The sequence below is a fragment of the Dicentrarchus labrax genome, unplaced genomic scaffold, assembly GCF_905237075.1.
Source record: "Dicentrarchus labrax unplaced genomic scaffold, dlabrax2021, whole genome shotgun sequence".
NCBI classification, from domain to species: domain Eukaryota; kingdom Metazoa; phylum Chordata; class Actinopteri; family Moronidae; genus Dicentrarchus; species Dicentrarchus labrax.
Window position 1 is genome coordinate 11,958,396 of NW_026136713.1, and position 12,204 is coordinate 11,970,599.

Here is a 12,204-nt window from a genome sequence, read left to right on the forward strand (position 1 = left end):
AGGTTGCCTATTTAACCCACACTGTATGGTAGAGAGGAAAATTGTGCTTGAGCTGTGTCGAGGAAAGGTTTTATGTTATTTCAGGGGTACAAGTTAAGGACACAAAGGGATGATTGGGAGAATCTGCATGAGAGAGAGAAAATTAGAGAACTGGCTAAATATCTGCAGACACACACTCACTTCCTCACTAGTGTTGTGGTCAGTGCATCTTAAAACCACAAGGTGGAGCTATAGACAACAGTATTAAAGCCTCCACTTTAAATGGGCGGTGTACAGTGAAATCATTTAAGACATTTTGAAGACAAAGTGACGTTTCAGAGCAACAGTATCCAGAGAAATATGATTTAATTTCGTGATCAAATATATTTTTATCGCTTAGGATAACGATTTTGTGAGCTGTTTGCCTCCTATGCATTATTTTTTCAGTTTGATGACTTTTTGATCCATGTTGAGTCGTAGAGACAGTAAGTTGTTTTTTTTAGCCTTATAAAGATCAAATAAGGCCTATTGATCCTCTATTGTTCACACAACCCAGTGAAGAACTCTTTCATTAGCGTGATGCCATGAAGGAAACACTATAAAAGGCACTTCCTCTTGATCAGAGGGAACATCCATATAGACACGTCCTTAAATCACCTCCAGTCAAACGACTACAGAGAGTATGGAGGAAGTGACGTCTCTCAAATGTTTTTTTAACCACACGTGCTGCCTATTTATTTTGAGATTACTCTACATTACTGAGAACAAAGTGTTCCACAAGAGCTTTCGACTATCGCTGCAATGCTTCAAAAATCAAGGACACGCTGCAAACTTTATTTCTGCATGGGCACATTTAGCAGTCAGTTGTCCGTCAACACTGATAAACTCCACTTTTATCTGCCCTATGTAAATTGCCCTGCATCCTTCAAGGCTGCACAGACAGTAGAGGAATCACAATGTTTTATCTGTTTGTAGACGTGCGTTGCAAGATTTAAACGGGGCATAGTTTCCTCCCTGCACTGTCCTGAACTAATACAAGAAAATCTTTGTGGAATTTGAGAAAAGTGTTGCTGTAGTGCTCAAGGTGAGACCAGAAAATGCTCTGAAAGAAAACAACCAGCTGGAATACCAGACATGTGCTTTAATCTCCCTCATATCCCTCTGAGGCTTTGCCCTGACCTCTATCTGTCATTGAACAAAGGACAACCTTGTCGTCTTTAACCCCTCGCCCCCGAAACCCCGTGACTTATCACAGCTGGATCTCCGCCACACAGAGATTAAGTTTCCTCCAAGACCGATTATTGCCCCCAACCCTTCCTTCTCCCTTCGTCCTTCTCCACTTCCTGTACATCTGCGTAGTTGTTTGTAGCCATGGCGACAGGATCCATGGCAACACAGATCCCCATGGTTCTAAATAATAAAGGTGGATGGATGAACGAGGGGCGGGGGGGGCTCTGTGGCTATTTTAGCAAGTGTCTCGATGGAGAGTAATTGAGGAGGGCCCTTGTTAACAAGAGACCGGGTCTGCTTAGGCGAAGCTTCCAGGGGTGACACAGCCAGCCAGCTTCTCTTTGAACTGTTGAGTGGTTATAGAGGGGCGTAAGGGAGGTTATATATAGTTCAAGATACAAATCCATCACTGAGTATAAAACTATAAAAGACAAATCAGGGAAAGTGTGGCTGTGGATGTTGTGTGAAGGAGTGACAAGAAGTCGAGCAGCTAGGCAGCAGCTTGGACTGCCAAGGAGAGAGGAGAGATAAAAGAAAGGCAGACAGCGTTTGTCTGTAATGCGTTGGTGTTTTCCTGCATGAAGGTGTGTTTTTGAGAGATTAACATGCCTGCCTCTCTTTCCTCTGATCCCCAACCTCTCTCTCTCTCTCTCTCTCTCTCTCTCTCTCTCTCTCTCTCTCTCTCTCTCTCTCTCTCTCTGTGCATTAAAGCTGCAGTGCTACCTGAGCAGATTATATACCGTTTCTTTGCTGTTTACTCATGTTTTATTAAGACAACCGTGCTTTCCTATGCAGCAGTCACCTCAGCGAGGAGTCAGACTTTGATGCTGCTGTTGTATTTATTCTATTTTTTTATGACAATATTAACAGTGGCGGAAAGAAATGTCATACTCAACTACTGTACTGTGCAATTTAGAGGTACTTGAACTAGAGTATTTCCATTTTACTTCCATTATTCATTATTATTATTTTCCATTTTTTAACAGTTGTGATGGAATTGTATATATTCAAGGTAATTTCTTCTGAGCACTTTAAGAACTCAGGAACTAAAAAGCTAGTATTTTGTTTACAAAAATATTTTAATATATATAGTCCAGTAAATCAGAATAACAAGTTATACTATAGGGTTCCTTTTTCAATGCTTAAAATAGATTTTATAAAGAATGAAATTCATATGATTTTATGTAACCACAATAATATGTAGCTCCATTTCTAGTAAAATAATTTATTTAGTTACAAAATGCTTCACGCCTTAACATCTGAATATCTAATTCATAGCTCCACAGCTGCTTTCAGAATTGTTTTTAGGGTCCCCATTTATTTATTTATTTTTGAATTACCATGTAAACCATTCAGTGACCCCTCGTGGCCTGATGCATGTATTCATCTGCACTGATTATTCAGGTCTCTGTGTGTTATTCAGGGATGGCTCTTCAACTTTCTTCTCATGCGAACAGAATCATAACTCTGTGTCACGAAGCGCCTGTGCCTCGCTCTCATCCATTTTAAACAAGTGTCTTTTTCAAGGTTTAATTCAACACAGTGGATTATTTGAGAACATGAACAAGGTGTCTTCAGGCAACAAGAGGCCCACACTCACGTGCACACACGCTCCTGCTCTCTCTCGAACGATCCCACATAGATTTATACATTGGAGATGTGCGTCACTGGTATCCATGTGTGGGTAGGTTATGTTGCTGCCATACTGAATTGGATTATATTGCTTTTTTTAAAAACCATCTCTCCACACTCTCAATTAAAACCCTTGGCGCATTTTAACTTGTGACACTTGTGTCCACAGGCTTTACAGTTTCATTATAGCTCATATCATTAACATTTTGATTAGATAGCTTTTACTATCATCTCTTGAGGCAGCTGTGCGATGTGATTATCTTCCCAGTAATATGATGGTATACATTTGTTTGCAGGATTTTTTATCATCATGGAGCATCACACATTTTGACAGTCAATTAACAGACCTGGCAGAGTTACCATGGGAACAACTTCTTTTAGAGTTGACAGAACGGGAGAGAGTGCTCAGGAGCAACACCTTTAACAACCAACCTGTCTTTGTGGTTAACTGCAGCCCCAGGCAACTGAAGCATGTGTTATATGTATACATGCAACCGCTACTTTGTATCACACAGCTGTCGTCCTACAGTGTGGTGCAGACAGATGTTACACTTTACTCGAGCTGAAAATGAAATGGCGAGGAAGAGACTTTCAGTGGAAATCCCTTTTGAGCTGGGATGTTATTAGAGTGTCCTGCTGTCAGATTTCTGGGCGAACAGACAAAGAGGAAATCTGTGATACATAGAGTAAAAGCAATAATTACACATATTTTGGGCGGATAGAGAGAAGGCGAGGAGACATGTGAGGAGTAAAATGATGGAAACAAACAGACGATGAAAGGAAGAGACAGAAACAAAGTAAGCAAAATAAAAGTTCAGTATGGTACAGCTGAAAAAGAAGAGCTAAGAGACGAGAAAATATTTGTGTGAGATAGAAAACAGAGCAGCACACAGGCCAGGACATGGAAGGTAAAAAGAAAAACGCAGCTGATTTGATGACTTATTCAGGGTTTCTCTAGAGCGCTCTTCCAGGGGTCTCTTTGAAAAGGAGCATGTTTGAAGTGTCTGCATATGTGATAGTCTGTCTGTCAGTAGGGGGTGAAGGTGGTAGAACAGACAGAAAGACAGATACAGACTGTGAGGAGGTGAGATAGCAAAGGAGGAAGAGGAGAAGGGAAAGATTGCTGTAAATAGAGTGGATGTGAGTGAGGAAGACAGCATATCAATGCGCTCCTCTACACTGTGGAGGTAGATAGGAGGTAGGTAAGTTAGAGCATGAAAACGGGTTATTAAAGGGGCTGAAACTGATCTCTCACACTAGATTAGTGCAGAAAAGAAATGCTAAAGGAAGGCAGGAGACCAAGATGGGATAGAAAATGCTTTTATATGAACAACAAGGCAGAAGGAAGGAAAAAGATGGGACACAGCATAGGAATGTAGGAAATAAAAAAATGGGCGAATCAATAAAAAAAACAATGAAAAGAAAACAGCAACATGAAAAATGATCCATAAAAGCTGCGAATTGATGTAATTGCACCTTGGGAGCTGCAGGGACCATCAGCTTTTCAACGCCCTTGTGAGGAGTAAGGACATATCCGACCTTCTAGCTGGCAGCTAATGGGCAAACAGAGGCCTGACAGTTTCTCAGTTTAACAGGACGATCTGGGCTCACAGTGTTGGCTCCCATGCCTGCACTGTGTGTGTGTGTGTGTGTGTGTGTGTGTGTGTGTGTGTGTGTGTGTGTGTGTGTGTGGCTGAGCACACATTTGAAACAAGTCCAGTTTGCACAGAGCACCAGGAGAGCTCGGCTCATTGGCCAGCCCCGCGGTCGCTGTGGGAGACGGTCCTGGGACGGCTGATTGGGTCTGGGAGAATAAACAATGAGGATGATGGGAATAGCCAATGTGAGGGTCAAAGGTCAGCAGAGTGGATTACACGTATGAGCTGTCACCTTCCTCAGTGTTCCCTGGTATTTTCATACACACACGAATCGCACACAGAGCACACATGCCTCAATGTAAGTGAATGCATAGCAATTATATATGAGCACATTATTCTTGGCTTTTTCCCAAGTGTGTGTGTGTGTGTGTGTGTGTGTGTGTGTGTGTGTGTGTGAGAGAGAGAGAGACAGAGAGAGAGAGTGAGAGAGAGAGATAGAGAGAGAGATAGCGATAGATAGCGCTGAGGCAGCACTGCATGTGTACTCTGTCCAGGTTATGAGGCCTTCAGGCAGCATGTGTAAGACACCATTTTACCCATGGACCTTTTCTATTAATAGGCTTGAAGAAAGCCACAGCTCATATTTATTTATACAACTGATACAGAGATAGCAGAACTGAGGGATGGTATACTGCAGATAAACAGGGATATGTGTATTTATGAGTCAGTGTGGCTTTGTGAAGGGATGCGGGGAGACTGCAGTGTTTTATGGATGTATTTTTTTGCATCTCAGTGATCGCTCTGCTTTTACATTCTACAGGGGTTTAAACAGAAAGCATGAAAATGATCATTATGACTCCACTGGTGACGATTATATTAGTACTGATGGTGTGTGGCATGCTTGTGTGTACTGTAAATGTGCTTCTGTTGCCAGAGCTTGCAGGCTCCCATCCCCCTCTGAGAACAGCGGAGGAAGGCCGTTTTTGTGCTGTTTACAGTGTAAACGGACAGGAGCTGTGCATGGTTTTCTTTATTGTAGCAGACACACAGAACCACTGCTGCTCTATCTCACGCATCAGCATATAGGCTTGAGTTTCTCTCAAAGGAAATTTATGATTTACTACAACTAGGCTCTTTTTTTTGTGGTATTTTTGGCCAGTATCAATCCTTTATTGTAAGAAAGTAAAGACTGAGAACTTTGAAAACGGAAATGTTATTTAGAAGTACAATCTAAAGTGAGCATTCCTGAATTATTGGTCCCAATGGGGGATCACACAGGTAAGTACAGTTATGTCAACCCAAAAGTCAGCCTGTAAATTGCAATGGATAATAATTTATAATAAAAATGTGTAACATTTTGGACGATCTACTGGCAGAAATGGAATATAATATTCATACATTCATTAGTGTTATTATTGTCACCTGAATAGTGGAATCTTTGGGTTTTCATTACCTTAGAATGAGCCATTTTTATCTACAAATGCCACAGGTCGCCTTGCCTGTATGTGAAGCCAAACTATAAGTGAAACACACCTCAGCAAACTTGTAAATTCCATTATCTTTTTTTGCACAGCAGGCTTAAGTGCATATATTCACAATCTAAACTCAAACCTTTGTATGTCATTTATAGGTTTAACTTCCCAATACTGTATGCATGAATTTATATGTTAATTAAAACGTGGTTTGTTTGGAGCTTTATTGGTGTGATCCCTGCAGGTGAGTCATACACACATTCTCCCTCTCTCACTCTGACACACGCATTGTTGAGGTTGTCACAGCTCACTTGAGCTCTGGTCCCTTTATCAAATATGTTTGCAGCAGAGTGACTACAGGGGGAATGAGCTCTCCTTTTGGTCAGTTTGACAACCTGAGCTGAATATTAATAATACAACTGTTACAACAGGAAGCCTTCGAGGAAGTGTATCCAAATTCCTGTCACATAACTCTAAATACTACGGATGTAACGATACACTTCATTTACAAGCCGATGCAGTTCACAATACTGGGTCCGTGATATGCAGCTGAAGACATTCATTATTATGAATGACTGAATTATAACTGAAAATGTTTCCTTTATTTCTCAGACAAACAACTTTTTTTAAAGTGAAACAGAAAATATAACCCTGTCAAAATGTGATCATATTTCTTGACATGTCTTGTTTGTAGTCTTCTTCCATTTTCTGACTCAGGGAAGCCAAAAAGATGGAAGCCAAAAAGATGCCACATCCTTGATTTTAAACAGGATAGTGCATCCTGAAAGTCTTTCTGTCTTCACCTGCGTCCGCCATGTCTTTGTGCATTGATACAGACAGGTCAAAGTGGATTCATTTTTACTTACCTATTTGAATTTTCACATATTTGTATTGTGATTTCACTGTGTTGCGATATATTGTTAAAGTCCTACTAAATACAATTGCCCCGTTCACTATCGGACTTGATGTGAACATTTGCTTCCGGATCAAAACTTGGTGTGACGATAAAGATGACACAAAAGCAATCAATCATCAATCATTATTTGACCTCCAAAGCTGACTGCTGGTTGTTATCTCCAGCTGTCTGTTTTCTTGGTTTATGTCTTTTTCTGCTCCACTGCTGCCAGAGCAAACTAAAGAAGAGACTGGATAGCAAAGATGAAGCTGAGTGGAAGCAACACTTAGAAGAGCCAGCGGCATATGCTCCATGTCTCTATTTCACACCACTGTCTTCCTCAGTGGGAGGGCTGATGATCACATACTCAACTGTCTACTTCTACATGTGATTCTGCACACCTACCACTTCCAGCCCTGCAGGCACACGCATTTGCTATCTATAGAAAGATTGTTTGCTCTTTAACTCAGGCTCAGAGGAGACCTGTGCTACAAATGACAATAATAAAAGATTCACAGAGCAATCGTTTGCTTCCTTCTCTGGATAGTCATTCAAATTCCTGTGAGGGATAAAGAGTTTTATAGTACACAATGAGAAGACCAATACTCCATCTGTCACACATAATTCCCGACGCATTGTCAATCCCTCCATAAGCAAATATCCAGGTATAAATAGAAAGAGTGTTATCTTCTACAAGATGTGGTTATGAGAGAGGAGGGAGACCATAAAGCAGGGATTTAATAGGCAGAGACTGTTCTTTTAATGTACCTGCTGCTGCAGAGGCCCACATTAATCAGATACTCTTTAAATTCTCTCACACAATGACAGGAAATAGGCTCATTCAAGCTTACAGAGTATCCACATAAAATCAAATTATTGAATATAATGCTCTCTTTCTCGTCTCGCTCTGTCTCTATCTTTCTGTCTCTCGTTTGCACACATGAGTTCTCACTCCCTGCTGTCTCCACCCAAATTCTACTCTCTCTTGTCTTCATGAACAGACTTTTTGAAGATTTGGAGATTTGGTTCCCATTAGGAAATGTGTCAGGCAGAACAATTGAAATATTCTTTCTATTTGCATCAGAGAGGAAAAAAAATAGAAGGGCAGTAATTCGCTTCTCCATGTAAAGGAGGATCATTTTAGGATCTATCGGATGTGTTGCCCATTTGCACTTTGAGTGCAAGAATGAAGAGAAGTGACAAAGAAAGCCAGACATCTTTAATCTATTTTTAGAATGAAACATTGTTGAGTAAAAACTGCACACAGCAACAGCTCGAGGGCACTCACATTTTAGTGTCAGCTCACGTCTGATCCACACCACTCCATACTGACAGTGATTTATACAGTATTATTACATGTTTTATGGATAGTAGGCTACATCATTCACACTGTCCTCTGTAAATTATCTCTATCACAGCCATTACAGCCTTGTTACATGACAGTCAAGAGGCTGTCGAGGTTGCAATTGTTATAACAGTGTCCTCTTTTGCTCTGGCTTGCCCACCATTCCTCTGTCCCAGCAGGCCTTTTTCACTGCAGACAATTCGACTTGTCATAGTAGGAAAAGCACAGGTATTACTAATAACATTAACAGTTGGTCCATTACATTCAAGAGCACCACTGAGCCATGACAGTTAGCCAGCATGCATGATACAAGGAATCCGAAACTAAATGGAATTTTGTCATCATTTTGATTATTTACAGCTGTGCTTTTCCTACAATGTCAAAACATATTGTGGGCTATTCCACAATATGTTGTCATTTTTTTGTAGCTTACCGTCTTGGCACTTGAGCTGTTTCACCTCTATTTCATCACAATTTGTTTCATTTTCATGCAGCTGTGAGGAGGTCCTCTCACTTCTTTAGTATTTCATAGTGCGACAATGGTGTCCATCAACAGCACTGGAGAAATCAAATTTAGTATGCGTACTATCATCTTCGGGCAAGCTTGATTTTTACTCTTCAGCATTGCGAACGCACCTTGTACTGAAAACCTGCTTAGATGTGGATGTCACCTGTGGACACCAGACCCCCTGTCATTGGTCAGATTGCAATGCAGAGGACAAGTGGCTCACATTAACACCCTACAAAAGCACTCCTTGAAGTACAAGGAGAGCCTATTCTTCCTTTGACTGTGTTGATTGTATAATTCGTGTTTTGTGTGAGAGTTAATTGCACGGAAAATCTGTGTGCACACATACAACTACAGTAAGTACAGAGGGTCAAAGTTGAAACACACAGTTGGTCTGCAAAATAGTGCTAATTTACAGGGGGGACACATTGCTTCATTATTTCAGTGTTTGCTTGTGTTTTCTCTTCCAAATGTGTCCAACCAGAGCACCTGATTCTTCATGTTTCTTATCTCTTTGGATGGTTTATGTACAGAGTTAAAACAACATTTATTTTTGAAGAAGGATTGTCAGGATGAGTTTTGTTTTATTGGCACCATACTGTCAATGATTGGCACCTTTTATTCGATCTTTTGTCTTGTTTCCTACAATTGGTGTAAATATTGTAAATAGTAATCTATCTATCTATTAGAGACATAACAAGTCTTCACTTAATACAATCCCCCCTATTGACATGAAATAATTATTTAAATAACAGACCCAAAGAAGTTCGGAAACAACTTTTTAATATTATAGACGTCATTGCTTTGTAATATTTTCAGAGTATTGTAATCATTAAAACATGTGTTTTAGGGACAACCACTGTCTATTATGTACCTGAGCTTCTCCTTCCACATTCTTTCTTTCTATCAACAAAAGCTAGACAGTGAGGTATCCTCTTACCTTGGTTTGTGTTTCATAAGAGACCTCATTAAAGGAGATGCAACTCCCAGTCTCACTTATCCTTAATGACTATTCCCCTGGATCTTATTAGGCCTCGTATTCAGGAAATCAATTAGGACCCAGAGAAAGATTACAGAGACTTCTGATCAGGCAGCAGTTAAAGATGAGATGTGTAGTCATTATTTAACCATTAGATCCACAACGAGACACACAAGGAGTGGAGGACGCAACAAGCCAGCCTCAATACTGCAGACAGGGTGGTAGTGAGGATGGAAGACGGGCAGAAAAGAGGGAGAAAAGCTAGAGCTCTGTCAGAGAGAGAAAAATCTAAATTGGCCTATTGAAGAGAGCTGGAGGGAAGCAGAAGAAGGGAGATGAGGGAGGACAGAAAGGCACAGAGTATGTGGGCCAGGTCTCTCTAAAGGTTCCTGTCACATTAGAAAGGCTCCACTGTCTACAGTGCCTCCTCTCTAAAGGTACATCTCATTTGAATGAGCTATCATTTTAGACTGTTTGACTTCTTAAACCAAGATTCATAGCTTTCTTATCGAAGAAACCAAATTCAATAGAGCACAGCTCAGTGTGTGTGCAATATGAAAATGTGTCCAGAGCTTTTCTAAAGGTCTGTTATGTGATTTGGCCTGTCTCCTATCCATAGTATTTTACAGACAAAAGAGGAGCCCATGCCAGCCCTCCTCCTCTTTCCTCTCCATCCTCTCCTCCTTCCCCCACTGCCGGTAGTCATTTCTCAACTATCCATTAACTGCACCAAATAGATGCCTGGAGGAGGAGGAGAGGAAAAGGTCCTCACTTCTGTTAAAGGGATTTTCTGAGAGATGGAAGGACACGGAGAGAGGCAGAGAGGGAGAGTGAGGTAACAATGAATGGTTAAATGAGAGCGAGGGAGCGAGAGAGATGGGGGGATGGCTTTAGATTGGAGCGAAACAAGAGGAGGTGGACGGATTGCTTTCAGCTTGGAGAAAACATGATGTAGAAAATATCCTGTGACCTACTTTTGAACACGTCAGTCATTATGTTCCTCTCGGCCATTTCCCTGTCGCTGGTCACTCATTAACTCTCTGTATAGTCTCTTATTCACTATGCATGAGATAGGACCATCAGTCAGAGCATGGAGCACTCTGAACTTGCTATTCCATAGAACCCATAGAAACATAATACCGCCGCTTCTTTTTAATCTAACTCAGTATCGGCTACAGTCCTGGAGATTTAATTTTGAGTGATCATTTTAACCAAGCAACTAATATCTTGTTAACATTCAACAACTGCACTTCCGATGACTTTTGATAGCTTACCTCTGACTAAAGTAATAATCTGCTCAAATGTTACTGTCCAGTGCAGTAGTGGATACTCTATTAATATTTAATTCAGTATTCAGGACAGAAAACTGCAGCATTATGATTTCAGTTTTTCAGAAATAGCAATGAAAGAAACCCTCTATGAATAAAATACACATAGAAACAAAAGTTAAGCCAGAACTTTACTGTATATTTGGGCTGGTCTCCTATTGTAATATTTTCTGTTAATGTGTAATTTTGGAATTATGAGATTCTAAATAACATTTGACTTACATATTAGCTATAAAAATGAAATTACTCAATTATCTGTACACCTGAACAGAAAGTATAGGGACACTCAAACTTTACTCCTGTGTGGGATTGCTCCTACAACTGCTTCCACTCTTCAAGGACATTTTTCTACAAGGCGTTTGATCTTGGATGATGGGATTGGCTCCAATTCAGAAAATATGTGAGGTTGGGCACTGATGTTGGACTTGCCTCAAAGTCTGCATTAAAAAAAAATACAACTTAAAAGTGTTGGATTGGTTTGAGGTCAGGGCTCTGTGCAGGCCAGGCATGCTCCAAACTATTTCTTTGTGGATGCTGCTTTGTGCAGGGGACAATGTCAGTAAGTACATTACTGCCTAGAATATAAACAAAATAGCATTAAAATTTCTTTTAAATGACAGCCCTAGACAAAAAGTATTTTGTATGTGAACTTAAATGTCCAACACATACTTTATACACGCATGAATTTAAAGTTCAACAAACCACCTTTAGTAACCTATATTAATATTCTCTTGTGTCGCTTCCGGCACACTTCTGTGCCATGGCCCTTTTCGCTGTCTCACCTTGTGAGAAGGTTGACATAGAGATAGCCTGCAACATTTTCTTTCTCTTGTCAGGGAGCACTTGTGGTCCAGGGAAACATAAATATTCTAAAAATGATCACCCTGAAGTGCAGTGTGAATTTATAGATAACTCATGCATCAGAAACTGGGCCGCATGCACACCACACTGCACACCTCTGGGTAATCTCCGCAGCTCAGTGCTGTCACCCCTGGGACAGAGCAGAGGTTCAACATCTAATACTGTCAAATGGAAGGCAGACTCACACACTGTGCATCACCTGATTCCCATCACCACGACATAAAGTCCCAGTTTGTAGAAATAGATTGTCAGAATGCTAGTTAACTATTAGACCACAGCCTGCAGCATCTGGGTGTTGGAAGGGAGGGCTTTCTGCTGGTGGACTGCCAGAGCCAGACGGCTGGGAATGGCCTGGATCTAGATGTAGATCTGGGTTC